Raw genomic sequence first — 9,268 nt, 5'->3', positions numbered from 1 at the left:
TTGTTACCCTCTTGTAGGAGCAGGTCCAGGAGTAGGATGTGATGGGATTGGGTCCCAGTACCATATCAAGAATAGCAGTGGCCTTTCTGGAATCCATGGAATCCCTGAACTCAAGGTTATCTTCTCCCAGATGTCAGTAACTGGGATGTGGGTGGTCAGGCCTACAGGTCAGAGCAGAAAACAGAGCTAATGGTAAGCGTAGGAGTTGGTAGTCAGCAATCATAGCCTAGAATTAGAGCCAGGGCTGGATGTCAGAGTCAGAAGTCAAGAATCAGAGCCAGGGGTCAAAATTGGAATCAGAGGCCAGATGCCAGAACACTTGTTAGATTACTTGGAGACTGGATCTGCTGCAGGCCTTGATTCCTGACAATACCCCTGCCCTTAAGGGAGCCTCCTAGGATCCTCAAGGCCTGGTTCCTTGGGATACTTCTGATGGAACACTAGCAATAGGTCCAGAGTGTGGATATTCTCTACCAGTTCCCAAGACTGTTTATCTAGACTGTAGCCTCCCCAGTCCACCAGGTACTGGGGCTTTCCCCGAACTCACCTGAGAATCTAGGATCGGTGTACCAAGAACTCCTCCAGTCCACAGATTTTCATGAGTGGCAGGTTGGACCAGTTTGGGTATCGGTTCTCAGTAAATGGCTTTAAAAGTAAGATGTGAAAGATGGGGTGGATCTGCAACGACTTGGGCAGCTTCAATTTGAAGACCATTGGGTTTTCCCATTCTATAATCTTGAAGAAGCCAAGGTATTGGTAATCTACTTTGGCAGATACAGTTTGATTTAAAGTTCAGGGCAGAGAAACAGACTTTGTCTTCTTCAGCCAGACTGGGATCTTGGTCCATGTGGTGTTTATAGGCTTCTTTGGAGGACTGCAAGCATTCCTGAAGCTCCCATTACACCCACTGTAGGTGGGACACTAAATGTGCAGTGGCCAGTACTGGGGAACTCAAAGTTAAGTCTAGGTGGAAAAGTATATGGATGAAAGCCATTGTTTGCAAAGAATGGTCTATGTTGTGTCGAGGCATGGATTGCATTATTATATGCAAATTTGGCATAGTACAGCACAGTCCTGATGCTAACTCAAAAAGCAATGACAGTACTGCTCCACGATTTGATTGACACTCTCCGTTTGCCTGTTAGGCTATGTCTATGCTGACTGCGGCAAATTCGCCACCGCCAGATCGAAATTTCCGGATCAATTGAGCGGTCAGTGTAGACCTGCTCAATCGATCAGGAAGTCAACTGAGTAGAACCACCTCATCAAGTAGCGTGGTGCTGCGTCAATGGGAACACTGTTCCCGTCGGTGCAGCACAGCGTAGACAGTGTGCAGAAGGGAAGCACAGCAATCAATGTGAGTTACGCAAGCTACTCTGCCTAATTTGCATAACTCCCATCGACTGCCTCCGAATCGCCAGGTGAGTGTGGACCAGGGCTTAGTCTGTGGGCAATAGGCAGATGAGGTGTAGGGTTCAATGCCAAGGAGTTTGAGAATCTTCCATCAGAATCGGAAGATGAACTGAGGATGGTATTCCAGTACAATGCCTGTCAGTAACCTATGGTAGTGGAAGACATTTTCCAGGAAGAGCCCAGTCACCCATTCAGTAGGTACAGTATTGCCTTGGCTGAAGTGTGCTATCTTTGTTGGAAGGTTGATGACAGCCAGGATTCCTGAGTGTCCTTGGGAGCATGGCAGTTCTACAATGAAATCAATTGATGTAGTAGATCAAGGCTGTGGAGGTGTGGACAAATCTGGAAGAGACCAAAGGGTTTTGATCATGGGTTCTTAGTATGGGAACAGAGGTCGCAGGACCTTATATAATCCTTGAAGTACGATCGTAAGCCTGGCCAACAGAAGCTCCTTGAGACCAGATTCCAGGACTTGAATTGGTCAAAATGGCCCATAAGCAGCAAATTGTGGCATAGTTTCACTACCTGAAGCCTAGGTGGTCCATCCAGAACATCAATACAGTCCTTGTGATAAGAGGCCATTTTGTAGTGGGAACTTGGAGTCAGGTTGGGCATCTGCTTGTTCAGAATCTGGTGGATCTAGGTTGTGAACTGGTCATTGGGAAGCAGATGGAGGATGTCGGGCTGATGTTGATTGTCCTGTTGACAAAGTGGAACATCTTGTGCATGGTGGCACAGGGGTCTTTACTTGGTTTGATATATTTGTCTTTATGGAACACAGCACTCAGTTCTTGTGGCTGGGTGATAGGTCACAACAAAGTTAAAGTGAATGAAGAAGTGAGACTAGAGGCTCTTGTTATTTGGACTGTCTCTTTCCATGTATTGGGGACCCAGCATCATCCTAGAATCTGAATTTAGTTCTTTCAATTTTAATGGGGCCCCTTTTGAAACTATAGCTTTCTACTTGGTTTCTCATTTCTCAAAGAAGCATTTCTGGTGACTCTTACGTCAGCCAGGAAGGTAGCAGAAGTTCAGGCTTTGGTGGCTGATCCACCTTATAAGGTTTATAATGATAAAATTAATTTGTGTACAAATCCCAAATTTCTCACTAAAATGAAGTTGAATTTTCATCTAAATCGGCCTATATATTTACCAAACTCCTTCTCACAAAGATGAGGAAAAACTCCATACTTTGGACATTCATAGGGCATTAGCTTTAAATGGTTTAGAATGACTCCAATTATTCGTCACCTTTACTGACAGGATGATGGGGCAACCTGTTACTTCACAGGGGATTTCTTCCTGGATCTCCTCTTTCATTCATCTGTGCTCTGATATTCCCAAGGTTCCACTACCTCAACGAGTTTTAGCACATTCCATGAGAGCACACCTGCTTTCTTGGTTCATTTTCCCATCAATGATGCTTTCAGTTGGTCATCTGTTCATAAATTCACAGCTCATTATGCTCTCTCCCAGGCCTCAGGAGACAATGCTGGAATCAGAAGAGTGGTGTTGCAGTCCTTGTTTAATAGATTCTGATACCTGCCTCCATCTAGAGCTGCTTGTGTGTCAGCTAAAGTGAAATGGGCATGTGCAAGCACTTGAGGAAGAAGTGGTTACACACCTGTTGTTTTTTGCAATGTGATGCCCATGTCCATTCCACGACCCACCTTCTTCCCCGGAGTGCCAACAAATACTGGCTTCTGGTGTGAAGAAATTGAGTGGGGTTGAGGTGGCTCCATGCCTTTATGCCTTTGGCTAACAGCAGGAGCAGGTGGAAGGAGGCGTGCACCAGCCTGCTGAGTACCACTATGGGAATAAGTGCTCCAGCTTCTGTGCGCTGTCACACAGATCTGAGGTGGAGAGGGCATGCATAAAGAACAACAGTTACCGAACAAGTATGTAACTTTTTTCTTGCTGCTGCTGTTACAGTCCAATCCCTTTTCCTAGAAGAAGATAAACAGACACAAGAAGGGAGAGAAAAGAACAGCAAAGACAGAAAATGAAGTTAAATTCCCTTAAAACCTCGTTACTGCAAACACAGGTACAGCACATGCTTTTAGTAGCCACTCAGACCTGGCAAACTTGTACCAGGGTTGGGCTGTTTTGGGCATTGCTTTTAGCTGGTTCTTGGGTCACTGGTTCACAACAGTGTTGCAAAATATATAGTCTTGGCCAGCTAAGCCAGACTTATTAGACAGAAGAAGATGAATGGGAATGAGAAACAGGAAGGAAAAGGACACATGGGTAGGTGGAGAAGAGAATGACAAGTCTCACAGCTCAGACGGTGTTTGGAGTTTACCAAGAGCCTGTGGAGATGGCGATGTCATCTGGGTCTTTCTCTCTGGCCCAGTCTGGTCAGGACATTTCTCGGGATTAGGAAGACGAAGGCCCAATGGTGTCACAGTGGATCTTTGGCTCCGAGGAGACTGTGGCAAGGCATTTGTTATGGTGACGCTAGCTCCTTCTTCTTTTTTTGTCAACAATTTTGAGTTCAGAATCATCCAATCAGATTTCCTTGAACAGTAGTACATCCTAAATAGCACCCTTTAGTCTGGTCACAGTTTTGACCTGATCAACAGCCTACCAATTAGAGACTGTTACTGTTGATCTTCAGTTGTTCACTGTTGCTATGTATATCACTGAGCTTCTATTTTTATGCTTTCGTACATGAATGAGAGGAATCCTCATTTAAGCTCTCGAGAACAATGTACTTTTACAAAAGGTCAATCACATTTTTTTTCTCCTGGGCAAAACAGTGTTGTAACTAGGAAGAAAATTTTATCAGCAGGAGAGGCGCTAGTGTAAGTTATACTGTGTAGCTAAGAGATCTGAAATGGAATTATGAACCTCTCTGTGATATAATTATTGAGAAGCATCAAGGACATGAGAGGCATGGTGTTAGCAATATTCTGTCATAGCCATGTGTCTTCTGTCTATTAAAGCACATGGCTGTTTGACCTTCCCTATGTAAAAACCATATAAAATAGGTGTGGGAAGAAAGGTTCATTTCTTGAAAACAAGAGTAAGTAGAGTTGAATGCACAGAGGGAATTATCATCCATCTCAGATTACACTGTGTCTGTATTAGACAAGTAGCCATTTCTTTGGAAGTGGAGCTATGTCGTATCAGAATAGTATTTGATTTCTTTATCAGTTTAACATACTTAGTCAAAAAAGACCTTGGCTGCAAGAAAGGTCTTGTGCTTGTGAAGTAACCCTCATATGTTCTGCTGCTGCTTTTCCTGCTGTCATAATCACTCCTTTGGATTCCTAAGTATGCATAGCAAGATGTATCTCAGATTCTATGTCCTTGTCTTTCACAGTGTGTACATTCACCCTTTTTGATGCCAGTCTGGTTCTCCCACAGACTTGGAAAGTTCATGGACTGGAACTAGAAAAGAGCAGATGTGAGGGTATCAATTATACAATAAGTCCTTGTTCTTTGAAGTTATTGCATTTGGCAAGAAATCCATTCTAATCAGTGCTGTTCATACATACAGAGAGATTGCTTGTATTTTTTTTTTTTAGTGCAGATGAGCAACCTGATGAGGCTATATGGTATCATAAGAGAATTTGATAGACTTTAAAAAAAATGGTGTTAACTGATATATTTATCATATATTTCAGTAGTGCTAGCTCTGATCTATGGGGATTTTTTTGTAGAATTTTTTAGTGTTTAATTTTTCTAGCAGTGGTAAATTATGGTGGGAGCTTTGGGGATAGTTCAGGGTGAACGTATGTTCAATTTGATGCAATTTATTTTAACAGCATTAAAATAATCAGTGTACTGGGATCAAAGTAACAAAAATTAAGAGGGTGTGGTGCTGAATACAATCTGCTGTATTGAAATAATTAAAATACTGATTTTTCTGAGGGGAAAAAGCATCCTCCTTGAGCTCTTACAAATGCAGCCATTATGAACTTCTCTTTGGCTTGTCAATCTGCTAAGCTTTTGAGTGTATGTAGGCCCAGGCCTACAATCTAGATGCTGCAGTTTAGCCTCCAGCATCATCTTCATCTTATTAGTTGCCATTATTTCATCTTTTGCCTTAACCAATGATAGTAGTAGCGAAGATTGAAGAATGTCACCCCCCTGGCACACGAACATAGCAATAAAATAAAGACATGCAAAAAAAAAAAAAAAAAAAGACAGCCAGTCACACTTCCTGAGCTATTTCTGCAGCTACCTATGTCTGTTCCCTTTTCTGATAGTAACTGTGCATTAGGACTGAATAGTATTTGATTTGGGCTCTCTTCCAATTTACCAGTGCAATTCACATTCCTTAGAAATTGTGTCCCAGAGTCACACCATGTGTAACTTGAAATCTCAGAATGCTATTGAAATAGAAGAGGTAAAAAAAAGCGGGGCATAGTGGAGGGCACTCTACTGTAACCTACACAAGGAGGACAGAATGACAGCTTAGAAAAAATGACCTGCCACCAAAGTGACAGATTATCAAAGATAGCAATATTGGGCTGAATGGGGGGGAGAGGTCTAAGGATCCTCAAAACATAGAAACTTACACAAAGCAAACAGTTGAAGCTTTACAAATTCATACCACACTGTTAGAATTCTCCATAGTTCCATTTAAGGACATAAGAATGGCCATACTGGGTCAGACCAGCCCAGCATCTTGTCTTCCGACAGTGGCCGGTGTAAGAGGCTTCAGAGACATGAATAGAACAGGTAATCATTAAGTGATCCATCCGATCAGCCATTTCCAGCTTCTGGCAAACAGCAATCCCTGCCTATCCTGTCTAGCAGCCATTGATGGACCTATCCTCCATGTATGTATCTAGTTCTTCATTGTCTGTATATGAAACCACCATTGTCTTCTCTGTGTTCTGATTCTCATCAGCAAGTTTTCTTCCTTGAAAAAGGTATTCAACTGTTGGAGTCATTTATATCAAAAGTAGATGCCATGCTGGTTTGTTTGCATGTGTATTTTTTGAAAAATGTATTTAAAGGAAGGGGTGAAAGTTGTTTAATCAAAGGATAAAGCCTATTAAGACATTTTAGTGTAATTATCCAAATCAAAGATTTGGCTCTCCTATGGTTGATGTGACTGTCAAATGGAAGCATAGTGTAACTTTTACTTTCTATATACACAAAATGAAATGCATGGTAGTGTGGTGTGGCATAACATTTGTATCAGAACAATTTTATGTTCATGTTACCCACAAATGAGTTATTCAGATAATCCCAAACAAGTTTCAATAAAACCTTTATGCCACTTCACACTGTCATTTATCCTGTCTCGCGGTGCTGTTGACGCTTCATTCTGCATGAGCGATCTGACCCACTCATTTTCTTCTCACCTGTCCTCGGCCTGAGATGGAGCACCCAGCAGTTCATTAACTTGCATTAGTGTTAAAATAGTGTTAAGCGTTTCCTTGACATAAGATTCAGTTAGTATTTAGTTACTTACCTTTCCTGTTTTTCCACAGTTAAAAAACAAAAAAATTATTTTCCTTCATAGATAGTTAGGACTCTGCCCTGGAACAAACCACCATTTACCCTGTTATGCCTGGTACCAGGATTCAAATGCTGCACATCTAGCAGGGAAGCCATACCAGTGTCAGATGGACATACAGTGTGTTCAATGCCTCAGTAAGTCGCATATACCTCGAAAGTGCACTCACTGCAGCAATCTGAAAGTCAAGCTGGGAGGGACAGGGACCTCTGACTCAAACTCATACTGATGAAAAAGTTACTGCTCTCAGCTTCAGATCCCAGCCACCAGACTCGTTCCAGACAAAGATCCCCAGAAATCTCTTCCTCTGATTTCACGAAGGCTCATTCCTCAAGAAAATCATTGAGGAAATGAGCTACAACTTTGTCTCAGAGAGAGCTGTCCAAAAAGAAATGTTCGCTGTCCAGATCACTCTCTTCAGTACTAACTGCACTGTGGCTAAGTATCTTTGAGGCACCGGAATCTTCTGGCATCACCCACCTGTAGGGCCAAAAAATAAGCCTATCTCCTCCACTATGGCACTGTTGAGACTGCTGAAGAAGATGGCACCAAGACCCCCAAATACAGGTTATGCCACCTCTGCCTGTGCTGACAGTGTCCTCGGTGCTGACAATAGCACCAACAACGGTATTGACAAAACTTTTGGCATTGTCTGCCATGCCATCAAAAAGGTCGTCACTGACCTAGTCAGTGCCAAAGGCTCCAGTAATATGCCACTTCCTCCAGCAGAAGGACCTATTAATGTTCTCAATGCTGCGGTCAATATTGTTTGGCACCGAAGGTTCCCCAGTGCACATGGTACCAGAACAATCTGTCTTGATGATAGCCCTCCATCCTTCAGTGAGGAGGAGGAAGAGGACATCTTCTCCTCCCACCATTCATCACCTATTCAAATGATGCCAACCTCTGGACCCATCAGATTGAGGTCCAACTACAGGCAGGACATGAAACCCATGACTATGGACACCCCTACCATTTCCCATGCAATGGCCCCATTGGGACGCCTGGTCTGCCTATACAAGACATTATAGCACCCCCCCCAGGCCCTACAGAGACAGGATTAGATCACCACCACAATCAATACCACCTACTTTCAGAACCACCAGAGGAAATGACGGAAAAGAGGGAGGAGAGTATAGAGCAGGAAACCATTCCACCCATTCATAACTCTTCTTTTTCCGCAGATGAGGCCATAATCCCTCCACCTCCCATGACTGCAGATGACTTCAAGCAGTTTCAGGAACCAGCCAAAACATCTGGAAAACCCTAGTGACTATTCCACCCACGTGCAAGAGTGCTGACAAAAAATATCGTGTTCCCTCTAAGGTCATGGATTTCCTTTTTTCTCACCCTCCGCCAAATTGCCTTGTAGTAGAAGCGGTGAATGAATGTGGGAAATGACTCCAATATAGGTCCACGCCACAGAACAAAGAATGAAAGAGACTTGACCTCTTCAGCCACAAGGTATATTCGTCGGCAATCTTGCAATTCTTGGTAGCCACCTATGTAGCAGTATCCCATACTATGGCAAATCATGACCATGAGACCAAGATGATAGAATTTATTAATGACATTCCAGAAGATAATAGAGAGCAATTCAGATCCCTTGTCAATGAAGGACATTTTTTGGCCAGAACTGCACTCCAGGCATCCCTGGACATGGCTGACACAACTGCAAGATCAACAGCCACTGCAGTTATTTGCAGGGCACCCTGGCTCCACTCCTCAGGCCTACCAAAGAGTTAGTCTATGGTTGAGGATCTCCCAATTGAAAAAGAAAAAGTATTTGTGAAAAGACGGATGAGGTCCTCCAAACTGTGGAAGATTCGCAGGTGACCCTCCCAACAGTGAATATTTACACACCTGCAATAAAGAGAAGGCAACACAATATAGCCAACAACAATGGCAGTATCAGCTGCAAAAACAGAGGTAGAGACCTCAGAGACCATGACCTCCTCATCCACAAACCTTAACATCTCAATTGTCATCTGAGAAGCAACAGTGCTGAGGGCTTGGTTGAGGGTCTGAACGATCTTCCTTATCTGACAGTGCTGGCAATACTGACAACCACTCACTTTGGGCATCGTCTATGGCCTTTCTACCAGGTGTGGGCATCCATTACTATGGATAAGTGGGGCCCTAGAGATTATATACTCAGGCTACTTCATCCCGTTTACTTCCATCCTTTCCCAACTCCTCCCCTCCTCGCCCCATTACTCTTCAGGGACACTTCTCACAAGCACCTTCTATGTCAAAAAGTAAGCCACCTTCTTCATCTAGGTGCTGTGGAATAAGTTCCTCCACAATGCAAAGGGAAGGGTTTTTATTCCCACTACTTCTTAACCCAAAAGAAAAATGGAAGATCTCAGAAATCTCGAA

The sequence above is a fragment of the Emydura macquarii genome, unplaced genomic scaffold (assembly GCF_026122565.2).
Source record: "Emydura macquarii macquarii isolate MOO-44397 ecotype Brisbane River unplaced genomic scaffold, CSIRO-AGI_Emac_v2 contig_320, whole genome shotgun sequence".
Classification (NCBI taxonomy): Eukaryota; Metazoa; Chordata; order Testudines; family Chelidae; genus Emydura; species Emydura macquarii.
The sequence above is the reverse complement of the archived record's forward strand: the minus strand, read 5'-3'. Positions refer to the sequence as shown.